The sequence below is a fragment of the Cavia porcellus genome, unplaced genomic scaffold, assembly GCF_034190915.1.
Source record: "Cavia porcellus strain 051 isolate PalLab524CR breed Dunkin Hartley unplaced genomic scaffold, mCavPor4.1 scaffold_26, whole genome shotgun sequence".
NCBI classification, from domain to species: Eukaryota; Metazoa; Chordata; class Mammalia; order Rodentia; family Caviidae; genus Cavia; species Cavia porcellus.
In genome coordinates this window covers 5,013,655-5,028,393 of record NW_026947509.1, presented here as the reverse complement: position 1 = coordinate 5,028,393, position 14,739 = coordinate 5,013,655, and the positions used below count along the sequence as shown (strand labels likewise).

At 46.0% G+C, this 14,739-nt stretch overlaps 1 protein-coding gene across 1 annotated transcript in view; it reads left to right on the top strand.

The window, feature by feature from the left end:
* The first annotated feature begins 1,911 nt into the window (after positions 1 to 1,911).
* The window catches only part of Disp1 (dispatched RND transporter family member 1), a 166,269-nt gene continuing 153,441 nt past the window's right edge, over positions 1,912 to 14,739 (top strand). Inside the window, 1 exon segment of the mRNA XM_063236675.1 lies at positions 1,912 to 2,008. The gene's annotated coding sequence lies outside the window, so the exon portion shown is untranslated.

The following is a 14,739-nucleotide window of genomic DNA, read 5'->3' as shown; positions in this document are numbered from 1 at the left end:
GGGTGGGTTCCCGAGAACTGGGTTAGGCACATTCTAGGAAAACCTTGTCAATTATGTGCCTGAACTAGCTGGCAAGGACTAGAGATTAAAAAAAAAAAGCTTTTCTTTAACAATTTTCACTCCTAGTTCAAAGTCACATGCCTCCTGCACATTCATCCACTCCGCAGTTGGCTGATGGGGTTATACAGACACAGGTAAAGGCAAAGGAAGAGGCAGATGGAGGACACCTGGGTTGCACAGTAGCTTCCCAGGGGATTGCACTTCACCACACATGACGATCCAGTAACTAAGAGCGAGGAGGTTTTGAACTGGCCTGTCTCAGGCTAGGGTGCTGTTTGTCTTAAGGAGTCCACCACGTTATGAAACCAGCAGCCCACTGTATCTCGTGAATGGGTGTCTTGGTGTTTGAGTGCTGGGAGCAGGAAACTACTGACACTAACCTAGGCAAAATGGGAAATTCACCTGAAGAACAGAGCACGTCCATAGAATTTAAATAGAAATGATGTACAAATCTTGGATTGGGTAGGTATGAGCAAGATGTCCAAAGCTGGCTGAGGAAACGGGAGGAACAGGGAGAAGGAAGTAGCTATCGGAGAGGAAGATGGGGAAAGGGAGTTTCAAGTCAGTGAGCAGGTCTCTGGGTACAGCTCACACAAAGACGTGACCTGGCGATGCTCCTTGAGATCGGTCAGCTTACCAGTACCAGACATCTTCAATCTAGAGGGATATCTTATGTGATCAAATCCTGGGCTTTTGGCAAAATGTCCCGATGCCTTTTCGGACACTGCTGTTTGTGTGACCCCGTTCTAGTGGCCATCTCCTCTCTGTGCTCTCCTGTGCCACGTTGAAGCTTCCTGAGATAAACAGTTCAAATGTGCGAGCATGGGGCGTGCTTGTTAATCTGTTACACGATCACAGGACAAGGTAAAGTGACCACCTTGTCTCAGGTTTCCTAGGACAACCTGTTTAAGCACCCCAAATCCAGCACCCTGGGGTTTCTCTTGCCCGGGAAACGTGACCCTTCAAGGAGCTGCCTGTAGCATTGTTTTTTGTTTTTTTTTTTTTCCTGAGCATGGGGTAGCTGAGCAGGTGCACTGCCATGAGTGAGAGGCCAGCCTGGCTTACACGGAAGATGCAGTTTCAAAAAACAAAACCAAAGAAAAACAATGACATTCTGATGTGATGTGGGGAGACATTTCAGAGCTCGCACATCCTCCCTCCGGGCACCTGCTGTGCCTGCATACTGGTGCCTCCCCACCTCCCTTCTGACACTCGGGTATTTCTGTGCCACAGACAGACGGGCAGAAACCTGAGCCAGGCCGGCTCCACCAGAGTGCCGCCTCAGGGGGCTGGGGATTTAGCTCAGCGGCATAAGCACTTGCCATGCAAGCAGGCGGTTGTGAGTTCGATCCCCGGTACCGATAAAAAAAAAAAACAAAACAAAACAGAGTGCCGCCTCGGTCCTGTCTCCTACCCCAGGCTATCTCTCGCATCAGAACATAACCGGTTACAGTCGCATATTCCTCCCGTAAAGGACAGGAAAGGGGCGCCTGCTGTGCACACGCGCGTTTACTGAACACGGGTAGCAAGCAGGAACGGAAGGGATGCGCCGCCCTCCGCCCTCCGGCCTCCGCCGGCTCCCTGCGCCCGTCCACGGTGCTCGCCGTCCGCCGGCGGTGGGTGGCCCCGGAGGGGGTGTCCGGAGCCTGCGTTCTCCCGCGCTTTCCCTTGCCCTCGTCCCCGCCGGCGCCGGGCTGTGTCCGGGCCGCGTGCCTGCTCACCGCCCGCGTGGGCGCGCGCCGCGCCTCGAGGCTCCCGGGCACCTGCCCGCGGCTCCCGGCTGCGCTGACTGACGGCGCGGGGCGGGACTTCCGGTGGTGCGCGCCGTCCGGCGGAAGCGCGCTCGGGCCGGACCCGGGGGCGCGGACGGAGCTCGTGAGGGCGCCGGGCGCCGGGCGTCGGGCTGCGGGCTGTAAAGCGCGGTTGCGCCGCCGGGACGGCGCGGCTGGTAGGAGCCGGGGCGGTGCTTCGCGGGTGGGCGGGGTCCGGGCTGCCGCGGGCCGGGACCTGAGAGGACCTGAGGGGATCTGAGGGCCGGGGTCGGCGAGCTGGGGGCGGGCCGGGCCTCGGGCCGCGCGGCCGGGCCGAGGGCTGCAGGGGTCCGTGCGCGGCGCCCGCGGGCTGGCACAGGGGGCGCGGGGCGCACAGCGGGCGCCGTGGGTCGCAGCCGGACGGCACCGGGACCTGACGGTGCGGCGGGCGTCCGGGGCTCCAGGGCGAGCCTCGCGGGGACGTCTGGGGTCCGTGCGCACCCCGCGTGTATGCGGGGAAGGCTGCGCGTCCGAGAGGAAGCGTGGGGCCGCCTCTCCGGGCCGCTCGGGCCTTTGTCCGACGGACGGCTCCCAGCCTCGGAGCGGCTCCCGCTGGTGACCCCGGGGAGCCCGCGGGCGCCTGGCGCCTCCCTGTCCACGCTTGCTAGCACCGTTCGAGGTGTTCAGTGAATTCCGTTTTTGGCCATAAAGTAGGCAGGGAAGCTAGGGGACGCCGCAGCGACGCTGTCACAGTTGACGTCTGATGGATGTTTGGATTGTTTCCTATTTCAAGGGTTAAAAGTTGTTATTTTAAAGATGACTATACATGGTACAGTCAGTTTTAGATCTGACTTGAACCATTTCAAGTAAAGTAGAACCTTTCATGCATACGGGAGCCTTGGTGTCTCGCTGGCTCTCGCATTCCTCATGGCCCTGCAGAGAGCTACGTTGTGTGAGGTGCGTTTGCAGTGTCTTTGGTTTCGGAGCACAGGGGATCTAAACGGTGCTTTTGCATGCTAATGAGCATGTCTAGTAATTTTTCAGGTTAGGAAATGAAAACATAACACTCATCTCTACACTTATTTGAGGTAACTGCTATGACAATTTCTCTAAGTATCTTACTGTCTGGACACTACTCTTTGGTAAGTCTCAGTCCTACAGATTAAAGGCTGTATCTCCCCATTCCCCTTCTTCCTTATTCTGAGAAAAAGGCCTTTGAGGAACCTCTCTTGCCTTCCCATTAATGCACCCCGGTGCGTGATCACCTGGGTCGTCGCGGCCTTCTGCAGCTGGCATAGTTGTGTGTCTGAGTGGTGTGTGTGAAGTCTGGTTGCACAGTTTAGGAAGCTGTGAAGTGTTTGTTCTCGGTTTTAATTGTAGAGTAAATTTCCTAACTTCTCTTTAGATAAATGCTTTGTGCTGTTCTGTAGAAGTGAGTGGCATTATTTGATTAGGTTTTGGAAGTTACTAGTTACTCATGTGGGTGGATTCAAGGTTTGTTTCTGCTCAGTGAAGTGTTTCTGCGCAGGCAGAACTACCAGAACACTCCCTTCATATACACACACTGGCAGGTTTTCTTTTCTTTAGTCACCAGTTTATAATCAGCAATTTGCTGTATTGAGTTCTGTGGTTTTCCGTGCTCTCTGGTTATCGATCTTATTCTTATATGGTCTTCTCAGTAACCTGTATGTCCTCATCAGACATCCTTGCCCTTTGATAGAAGCAAGAGAATTGGAAGCAGTCGAGGATTCTGCTCTGAACAGGTGGATCAAAGTGCTGACTCCTTGCTTACCCTGCACCCAGACTGCCTGGGGTCTAGAGCAGGAGGAACAGGCTTGGTGGAGGCGCAGCCCACTCTCCTCTTAGATTACATCCCTTTCCTTTTCCTCTGCTGCGTTGGTTCTCTCATGGTGGCTGAGGTGCCTGCCCCAGGGTGACTCAGAGGAGGACCAGAGCAGTCACACAAGCCTGCCTTGTCGGAAGGAAAAGCCCTGTTCGTTCTGCTGAGCCCGAGTCTATACAGCTTGACATGTTTTCCTGCTGCCAGGTGTGTGGTTGTGGGCATGCACTTCTTCTTTAGGTTATTATTGTTTTAAACACTAAACCATACTTTAATTGTCTGTGACTGGCCTTTCCTCAGCTTGGCTCAGAGTGAGACATTACATTAAATCCCGCATGAACCTGCCTGTTAAAGTGGTAGCGTCCCAATCACTTTCCCTGGGTTCAGCTCCTGGTGGGCTGGCTCCGAGGAAGGTGGAGGGATGGTGGAGGAAAAGGTGCTCAGCCCTTGGCAGCAGAAAGCAGAGAGAAGAGAGGAGCTCGGGGTGAACACACCACCCTTCTAGTTTTCTCCCCAGTGACCTCCTCCCACCAGGCCCTAAAATTTTTTTATTTTGAGACCCTAAGGAAGAGTTATTGGATAAAAGGCTTGGGTGGGAGTGGGAGAGTTGGCCATGAAACAGTGGTGTACAAATGGTAAAGAGGAGCTGCCTTCTGTAGTTGTCAGGAGTATTTTAGAGTAACCAGCTCCTGCTGGTAATGCAGCAGACTTTTAGTTGGTTATGATGGTTTGTGTTAGTTTTGTTTTGAAACAGTTGCACCACATAGGCCAGGTTGGCCCTGAACTCTTGAGTGCCTGCTCAGCCTCAGAGGGCTGGGCTTATGGGCATGCTCAACCTCACCTGGCTGGTTTTATTAGTTTTTAAATAACCTACAGATAGATATGTGCTGCTTCATTGCCTGCAGGGCCCAGGAAGAGAAGCCCTTTCACTTCTCCTGAGTCTGAGCTAGTAGAGCCTCTTGGAGTTGATGTGGTCATTGGGGATGGTGGAGAGATTTGAGGGAGGGAGAGAGAGGAGTAGCTCATTTTAGCACTGCTGTTTTCAGTGGAGAGGATGAAGGCCAGGAGAGGAGAGGAAGCAGGGTGGCGCACAGAAGACCAAGCACCCTGTGAACTGTGTCAGCCCACAGGGAAGGGAAGCAGGACAGAAAGTCATGGAAAATTAAACTCTAGACTTCCTGCAAGTCAGTAATGTCCCTGTCAGTTAAACCTTAGCAATAGCTATTTCATACTAGTTGAATAACGTTGCAGTAGTGAAAACAGTGAGAGACTGTTCGGAGTCACCACTTGTTAACACTTTACCACATTTTATCAGTGGAGAACAAGAACATTTTTATTAAAGTAGAAGCTCATGTAAAATACATTTCCATATTGTATTGCTAACCCCATTTCTTTTCTAGTAAACACTTACCAGCTCCAGTTTGCAGAGTTCTAGAGGTGGAAATTCTGGGAGATGCTCGAATGGGTTTTGATTCCAGAACCTTCATAGACTCTGCCAGAGCCTCACCATGTTCACAGGTGAGGATAATAATTTCTTTGCCTGTTTGTTGCTTTCTGTTCTCTACATTTTCATTTGCCCTCAAAACAAGTATGTAAATACCCTTCCCCACATCTACTTGAAATCTCATTTGCATTCATTGGGAATTCCAACTCTTCCCAGCTATTTGGCAGGCTGAGGCAGGAGGATCCAAAATTCGTAGTTAACCTGGGCAACATAGTGGACTAAAGGGCCTGGGGATATAGCTTGGTGGTAGAGTGTCCCTAGGTTCCACCCATAGTACCACACAAGGGAAAAAGTGGAGGCCAACTCTTAAATTATTCTTTGACTATAGAAAATAATGGAACAACATACGTTTTTAGCACACTTAACCTAATCTGTAATAAGTATTTTATTAACCTCTCTCAGTAAGACTGTTTACTCCTTTAGGATTTCTAACTAAGGCACAATTTGTGGATGTTTAGTCAGTCTGCACGGCTCTATCTTGGTTGAGCTTTCAGGATTCTGGGTTTTTCATACCCTTTGCGAGGGTGGTAAGCACAATTTACAAGAGCCTGACTAATGTGGAGTATTAGCACTGACAGTTTATGTGCTTTTCTTAGATCTTTAGGGCAGGACAGGTGTTGTTTCTATCAGGACCGGAAAACTGAGCCCCAGAGAGGCGAAGTGAAGTGTTCAGGGGCCTGAAAGCCAGTCCTTGTGGAACTAGGGTTTTATAATCTCAGCTCTTCTGCTCCGAGCCCAGCTCTGCTGCTGTGCCCTGCTGCGGCTTGCTCTCAGGTCGTTATATGCCATATATTTGTAAATGTAACATGAGTCACTTCGGTTCTCTCATTTCTCTCTTCATTCATCAACCCACGTTGCTTTTGGGAAAACAGATTATGATATTTCCTGGCTCAAGTCTTTCTCTTCCTTCTGCACTTAAGGAAGTATCACTGCACAATTGGAGTGGGCCTGTATGCATCCCTTAATCCGATTCTGTAGCTAGTTTGGATGGCTACCTTCATGTAACTTCCCACACCAGAGGCTGTGTGACCCTTTCAGCAATGTTTGTGGGGAGTGCTTTGGTTTATGTTTTCTGCAAATTATGTAGAAATGTAGTAGCCAAAAGAAGGTGGTAAGGTCATGCTGTGATGCATATAGTTACTGGAGGAAGTGGGTTATTGCTGATTGTGTTCCTGATGCAAGCAGGCTTGGCTCTCTATCTGGAGTGTCCCATGCCCAGGCTATAGCCCAGTCTCAGGTCCTTGCTACTTTGGTGCCCTGCTCTGAGCTATGGCAGCCTCCAGAAGCAGGAGCCAAGTATGCTCTTGTTACAAATTACCCAGTTTGTGGTATTCTGTTAAAGCAGCAGAAAATGGACTAATAAGTTTCTTTTTTGTATAATCTTGATTCATTGTTGGGTGGCTTCAGTTATAAGGCTGTTCTTGTATTTAATTGCACATTACCTGTTTTTTGTTTTAATACATCATTTAGAGCATTTCAGAGATTTTGTCATCCATTTAAGATGATTGTCTCTTCTCTACGGTAAATAGGAAAGTTTGTCACCATCCTGATGATTTTATTGTGGATACACTGGACTGTCAGTGTTAGTAATTGTCCATGTGGTTTACAAGTCCACAGGGGCAGCACGCTGTAGACTGTTTCCTCCTCTGTGGTGGGCGCCTTCGCGCACTGCGTTCACATTTAAGCAGAAAGTCTTGCCTCTGTGCTCTTCAGTGAGCAAGGCTTCCACAGATTTTGTAGGAACTCTGTTAGTACTGACCCATACACAGGAAGAACCGGTTTTTAAATTGAAATCCAGAATTTTTATATATATTTGTGTTAAATTTTGCCCTTCCTATATTTTAAAGTTCACTATTTCATCTTGTAGAGACTTATATTTGGTGCCAATTTTCTTCTCATTTATTGGCAGTTTTTTTTTTAGCATTGTCTTTATTTATAGCAGTAATTTCTTAAGGTTTGATTTGGATCTGTTTTGATTTTGAATTGATGATAGTGATTAACAGTTAATGATTATAGTGAAATTAATGGCATTGCCAGTTTGTTGGAGTTGTGTAGAACTAGAAAAATAACAGATGCTTATTTTAAAATGTAACATTTAAAAGAGATTATGGGATACAGACACCTGTTAACCCTTATTTAAGAGAGAAAATTACCAGTTTGAGTTTCATTGTATTAGCGTATCAGCCAGGGTTCTCCAGAGAAACAGAACCAGTATTACATATTCCATATGCACATTCACATGTCTGTGTATATTTTTAAAAAGACTTGTTTTAAGGAATTGGCTCAGGCATTTGTGGGGGTTGGCAGGTGTTATGGATTAAGAACTGGTGGTTAGCTTAACCCCAGCTGGATTACATCAGCATGGCACTGAGCGAAGATGCTCCGCCTGAGGAAAGTTGCCAGCACAAATAGGTGGAAAAGGAGAGGGAGAAGCTATTGCATTAAGGCAATATTGTGTTGTTGTGTTGAGGCATTGTGGGTTCTCAGACATGTTGCTGTTTGAGCCGCTGGTTCTCCTGGAGAAGCTTTGGTCCTCACATCAAGCATTGCTTCCTGGTTCTGGAGGGGAACACGTGTACCGCTTGGTCTCCAGAATGAACTCGTCACGCTGGCTTCCTGGCATGTACCTGACTGTGCTTGTTGTCGGAGGAGCTCGGGGCCTCTGTGTTGCCGAGGATGGCTGTTGTGCCTTTCAGGACAGCCCTGGTGTTTGTTGTAAGTGTGACTTCTCAGCTCCAGCATAGAATCCTCATCCCACCAGCACAGCTCCTTTACCCTGCTGGCACGGACTTTCTGATTTCCACCGCTGATCTTTGGGCCTTCCTGGCACGGATCTGTGAAAGAGACTGGCATGAGTCCTTCTTGTGGGCTTTAGACCTCCAGTTGGACTTGTGGGAGGCATTGTCATGAGGTCTGGTCTGGGTCTTTTATCTGGACTCGTGTGGGACATTGCTGTGGGATTTAGGCCCTTGACTAAATATTCTATGTCTTTGGTGTTGTGGGTAGATTTCCTGCATTTTCTTGTGTTAACTTCTGGTGATTATTATAAAAATAATATTCTAAACTCCACATCCTGATTCTACTTGTTCTCCGATTACAAGTAATGTTGTAATCTCCTGATTACAACAGCAGGTATAAAATTTGTAAGTTAGGACAAGGGGCTAGAAATTCAGGCAGGAATTCTGCAGTTTTGAGGCAGAATTCTTTCTTTGGAAAATCTCAGTGTCTGCTCTTCATATCTTCAACTGGTTAGGTGATTCCACTTATATTCTTTTCTTAGTCACTTTCCTCATTTCTGATACATAATGCACAGCACCCAAAACTTAAACGTAGAAGTTTCTTTTGGCTCACAGTTTGCCAACTGTGTCAGTCTGTAGTAAACCAAGTCCAAGGTAGGACAGCATGGCACAGGGAAATGGTTGAGGAAATCTGTTCATGTTATGGCAGCCAGGACACAGGGAATGAAAGGAGGAGCTCGAGGGAGATGTGCTCTCCTAGGCTGTGACGCCAGAGACTGCCTCTTTTGATCAGACCCCATCTCCTAACAGCATCTGCATAAGCCTTGTAGTCCACTCACCTTCTCAAACCCCTACCTGTGAGTGCACGCACTTTGAGGGGATGGCTAGCCATGAACCGTGATGTTCTGCTCTGGCCCCCTCAAGACTCATGCACATTTCTTCGTGCAAAGTGCATTCAGTCCATGAGTTGCTAAAGTCCTAATGGTTTCAGCACTGCAGGAAAGACCAAGTCTAAAGTTTCTGACACTGAAAAGTCTTAATTTTGAACCCTTGTAAATATCAAAAAGACATTCATGGGCATGGAATAAATATTCCTATCCTAAAGAGAAGAATGAGGGAGAGAAAGGAATTGGACCAAAGCAGTTGGTGAGAGTGAAGCTTCAAGAACACAGAAACCCCAGAGAAGCCTGGACATTGAGGAGAGACCTCCAGAGGGAGCAGAGCAAGTCCTTGAGAGAAGACATGGGGCTGCGGGCCCCAGCAGTGCTGTTGGGGTGGGCTGCCCAGACTATTCTGTTTGTGTCTTGCCACCTCTTGCTCTGGATGCTGGGCTCAGACCTATAGGATCTCATGTCTGCCTTGCTGGGTGTTGGGCTTGCTTTGGCCCAAATCCTGTTTATCTTCCTGTCCCTCCATTTCGGCGTGTATTCTGTATTGCACTGTGTGTTGGCAGTGTTTAACTTCCTTTTGACTTTTTATAGGGGCGAACACCTAAGAGTGTGCCTTACAACTAAGAGGAGACCTTAGAGTTGGTCTTTTCAGGAGAAGGGATGTGCATGAGTCTTGTGGGGCCAGGGGTGGAGAGTGATGGTTTACAGCTCATGTTCACTGGGGGTGTTTTAGAAGGGGGTGGTTTTGGGAGTGTTTTGAACATGGGGATTTATAACTGACTTACTATAGAAGAGGTGGTCCCTTGTGTGACCTGAAAGGGTTTGTTTCCTTCCTGCTCCTCCATTTCCTGTCTGCCACGCCCTGAGCAGCTGCCCCCCTGCCATGCCACCTACCTTGGAGTCAGCAGACTATGGACTGAACCCCCTGTGTACAGTGAGTCAAATAAACCCCTCCACGTTTACACTGTGGGTGTTGGGTATGGTGTCCCAGGATGAGGCAAGTGACTAGGACAGCATGCTTAGGTAACATTGTAAGGAGTCTTTGCCGTGCTTGAAGATCTATTGGAAGGAATCTTCCTGACAACCAGGATAGGTTGGAAACTTAGAATCTCTATATAATTCTGTGTGCTAGCTTTTCAGTTTGAGAAATTAATGTTTTTGTACTTGTAAACAGTTTAGTAAATCTTGAAAGAAGACTTTTGGGAGTAGAGGAATAAATTTCCTTTTTAAAGGAAGCCAGACTTCCTTTTTAAAGGAAGTCTGTTTGAGAGTCAGACAGACCTACTTCCACTTGCTGGGCACTGCCACCAGAAGGCCCTTTCCTATGGGTGTCCAGCTGGGCAGAGAGAGCCAGCAGATTTGCTTCTGCCTGCTGGGCACCACCACCAGAAGGTCCTTCCCTGTGGGCATCCATCACAGGCAGACAGAGCCAGTGGATCTGCCTCTACCTGCAGGGAGCTGCCACTGGAAGGCTCCTTCCTGCAGACAGCCAGCAAGAGCAGGGACACACAGCCAGGTAAGCTCTGTGCACCTGTAGGCCACCATTGGAGGCCCTTGGTTCCTTCGGGCAACTGTCCATTAGCAGAATCAGACAAACACTCTGTATGGCTGCCATCATCATGAGAGTCCCAGTGTAGACACACAGGCTGAGAGAAGCAGCCCACCTCCACGCACCCCTGATCATCAGGCAAGCCCCAGTGTAATTGCCCAGGTCTGGAGAAGGCTGCTCCATGCCCTCCCACCTCCCTGTAAATCTAGAATTAGAGGAACATGGGAGCCTGTCCCATCCCCCTACACTACTTAGGGGCAGCCAACGTGGGAAGTGCCTGAGACCCACAACCAGCTTGTTGGGAGGAACCCAGGGAAATGTCAAGATGAAGGAGTGAAAGGCAATCTCAGAGCTCCAGCCCAAACAGAACAAGTCTGGGAGATACAGTCATGGAAGCAAATGGAAGTCACACACCTGAAATCGCAGAGAGGATCGCAACTGAAGTAAGAAAACAATTTTATGAGATTGTAAAAGCAGTCAAACCAGAAATAATGTCTCAGGTAAAAGAAGAAATCACAAACATATTGAAAGAATTGTTCAGCAGGTCTAAAGAATAGACAAAAAAGAGCATAGGAGAATGATGAAAACCTTGAATGAATGTGGGAAGGAATTACAATGCATAAAACAGATTCAAAGAGAGATGCAGGAAATTAAAAATTCAGTTGAAAGCTGGCAAAACCACTTGACAGATACTAAAGATAGACTTTCAGACTTTGAAGATAGGATTGCAGCTAGTGATTGTGAAAGGAAAGTTCTCTTAAAAATAACATGGAATCAGGAAATAACTCAACAGCTGTAAGACGATGCAAAGAAGCATAATTTAAGAGTAATAGGTGTCGGTGAAGAAGCAGGGGCAACACAAATGAAATAAAAAGGTTATTTACGGAAGTAATAGAAGAAAATTTCCCAAACATGAAAAATGGATCTGGCATGCAGGTAAGTGAGGCATATAGAACTCCAACTAGCCTAACCCTAGTGAATCTACACCCAGACATGTAATAATCAAGATCCCAGAAATTCAGCCCAAGAACGTAATATTAAAAGCTATTAGAGAAAAGAGATCACCTACAAAGGAAAACCAATCAGAATCACAGCAGATTACTAACAAACTATCAAGTCAAGAGTTTGGAATTTTAAACCCTGAAAGAATACAACTTCCAACCCAGATTGATCTACCCTGCAAAACTATCTTTCAAAATTAATTGAAAAATAAGATACTTGCATGAAAAGAACAGCTGAAGGAATTCATGACTACCAAATCAACCCTACAGAGAGTGCTAAAGAATATTCTAAAGAGAGATAAAGATGACCATGGTTCCAGGAACAGGGGCAGAGAAGGATCACCAAACAAGACAGGCAGTTGAGTGAAGGGGAAAAGTGGAGGGCCAACAACAGGAGGATGGCAGGGCAGAGACAAACCAATGTATGCCGGTTGTAACCATTAATGTAGATGGCCTCAGGTCAGCAACAAAAAGAAACACAGGGAGAATGGATCAAGAAACAAGATCCATCAATACACTGTATACAAGAAACACTTTTAACTGGGAAAGAAGTTCACAGACTGAAAATCAAAGGAGAGAAAACAATTGTTCCATGTGACAGGAGGCCAGAAAAAAAATCAACCACAGAATAGATAAGAAAGATACGGTGTTTTCATGCAGTGGGGGGCTACCCTGCTATAGAGTAGAATAGTCTCAAGGCTTCTGTAGGTAAATAAATGGGTGCAACTGGAGATCATGTTCATGGGTGAAACAGTTCAAACTCATGTGCATAAGCCCTAATGGAAGGGATTAATGGAACCCAAAAGCAAAATAGTCATTGTAAGACTGATGGAGGAAACACGGGAGGGAAAGGTGGAACTACTGTTAATTTCTTATTGTCTTGTCTTGAACTGGTGTATTGTTTTCCCAGTTTTGTTAGGTTTGGCTTTGTTCTGTCTTGTTTGTTAGATTTTACTCTGTCTGATGGTAGGGGCAGCTATTTTGAATATAATGGGATATATTATGGAAGTCATAGTTTCCTATTATATTGGTTTGAAGTCTTATAATGCTTTCATTCATTTGGTTAATTGTTCTATTTTGTTTGATCTTATTATGTGTGATGGTATGAACAGCTATTTTGAAGAAAATGAGACATTATGGTAGCCATTGCTGATTTCTTATCTCGTTTTGAAGTCCTACTATAATGCTTTTGTTCTGTTTTGATTGGTTCTATCCTGTGGTGTTTTATTTGATTTTATTATGTGTGATGGTATGAACAACATTTTTGAGAAAAATGAAATATTATAATAGCTGTTGTTCATTTCCTGTTATCTGGGTTTGAAGTCGTGTAATGCTTTCATTCTTTTGATTGGTTTTATACTATTTTGTTATGTTCGCTATTACTGAGACATGAGGGTAGCCACTATTGATGTCCTGTTGTCTTGTGATGTGCTGTGTTGCTTGCATTGTTCTATTCTGACTTGCTTTGTTCTGTTTTGTTTTCTTTTCTTTAAAATTAAAAAATAATTCTTACTTGCATTTTAAAAAGTAATGTAATGAAACATATTTGCCTTAAAAACTTTTTTTTTCAGCACTGGGCATTGAACCCAGGACCTTCATACTGTGTTAGTATCCTCAGTCCTTTTTTATTTTTTATTTTGAGACAGGGTCTTGCTAAATTGCACAGTTGCCCGGGCTGGACTTGAACTTGTGATCCTCTTGCCCAGCCTCACAGTACTAGAATTATAGGCATGTGCCACCACATCTGGCTAAACAGTGGATTTGAGCAGTAATGATTTTTCTAAGTGACTTAATACAGTTTATTTATAAGATACAGCAGCTTTTTTTTTTTCTTTTTGGTACCAGCGATTGAGCTCATGACTTTGTGCTTGCCAGGCAGGCGCTTATGCTGCTGAGCTAACTCCCCGGCGAGATAGGGCAGATTTGAGGGAACAGACTTCAGTGTTTCAAATGACAAGGTTTTTTGTTTCACAGCCTTACAGTTGCTAAGTTTTGGTGATTTATAGCAGCACTGGGTTTTCAGTGAGCTATGCTCGCAGTTTCTGCCTCTAGGAGATGTGGGCGTGCCTCGTTCCTGGATTTATTCTGTGGTGCTTGGTGCACACATCTTGCAGTTTCCTCCTTTCCCTGCCTGGCAGCCTCCTCACAGGAAAACGCTCGCTCTTTTCTCATGTGTCCACGTATTAGAAGCATCCATCTCTCTCTCTGTTGTTCCTTGTCGGCATAACAGTTTATCATGGGTGCCAATCTGGGCCGCCTGTTTGTTTGCGTGCCTCTCCTGAGCGTTGCTTGAGCAGGTGTCATTGCAACTAGTCGATTCTGGTATTGTAAATTCGACAAAATTGTTGTTCTTATATTTCCTGTTATATTGCCTTATAAAAAGTAACAGGAAAATATGCAATTTTTGGTTATCCTGTATGTAAATAAATAATTGGATAGGTAACTGGTTAACACTATCCCGCAGGAAATCTCCAAGGCTGAAACGTTTAAATCAAGTCAGAGTGGAATGACTGACAGATACCAGTTGTATGTATTTTGAAGTGAGGCATATAAAACTAAAAAGCAAAACCAAAAACTATTAGCTAAAATAATTAGCAAGGGGTTTAATATATTTAGATTACTTGATTTTGCTACACCAGACTTTTTTTTTTTTGGTATCAGGATTCGAACTCAGGACCTTGAGCTTGCCAGACAGGTGCTTGTGCTGCTGAGCTGAGTCCCCTACCTTGTCAGGACCCCCAGTAGCTAAGAGAACATGTTTCTTTTTCACAGAACTTGAGAAGGGGACAAAGAATAATAGGACACAGGACCTTTTCAACTTGAAGAATAGATGTAACTTTTTATGGGTCCTTTTCCATGTTCTGGTCCTTAATAATTGCTCTACACATGAAGAGTTTGTGTGTGTGTGTGTGTGTGTGTGTGTGTGTGCGCGCGCGCGCATATGGGTATTTGTTTAAATACCTTGAGAATACCTTGCCTTGAGAAATACTGCTCACTGGCAGTTGCAGATTACTATCTCTTATGCTGCCATAAAATAAATGATCCTAATTTGTATATGCTCAAGCCTTATGTTTTTCCATGAAACTTCATAATTTTGCTTTGTTTTTAGCAGTAGTACGTTTTATTGATGTGACGAATTTCCTCTACCAAAGAATAAAAGTTGCCAGCAAATATTCCCCTGTTAATAGATGTGTCTCTTACTGGCTCATATTTATTGGTTATATACCATGTGCCAGGCACCAGGCTGGCCATGTGGCGTACTGTTTTCTTAAGAACCCTTAAATAAGGTAGATACTAACTGTTGCTTCTGAGGAGATTAAGCACTTTGTCTAACTTACAGTTCTTGAAGAAGGTGGAACTGGTCCAAGTCTTTTCTGAGTGCACAGTTTTCTTCTGCACTTAAAGC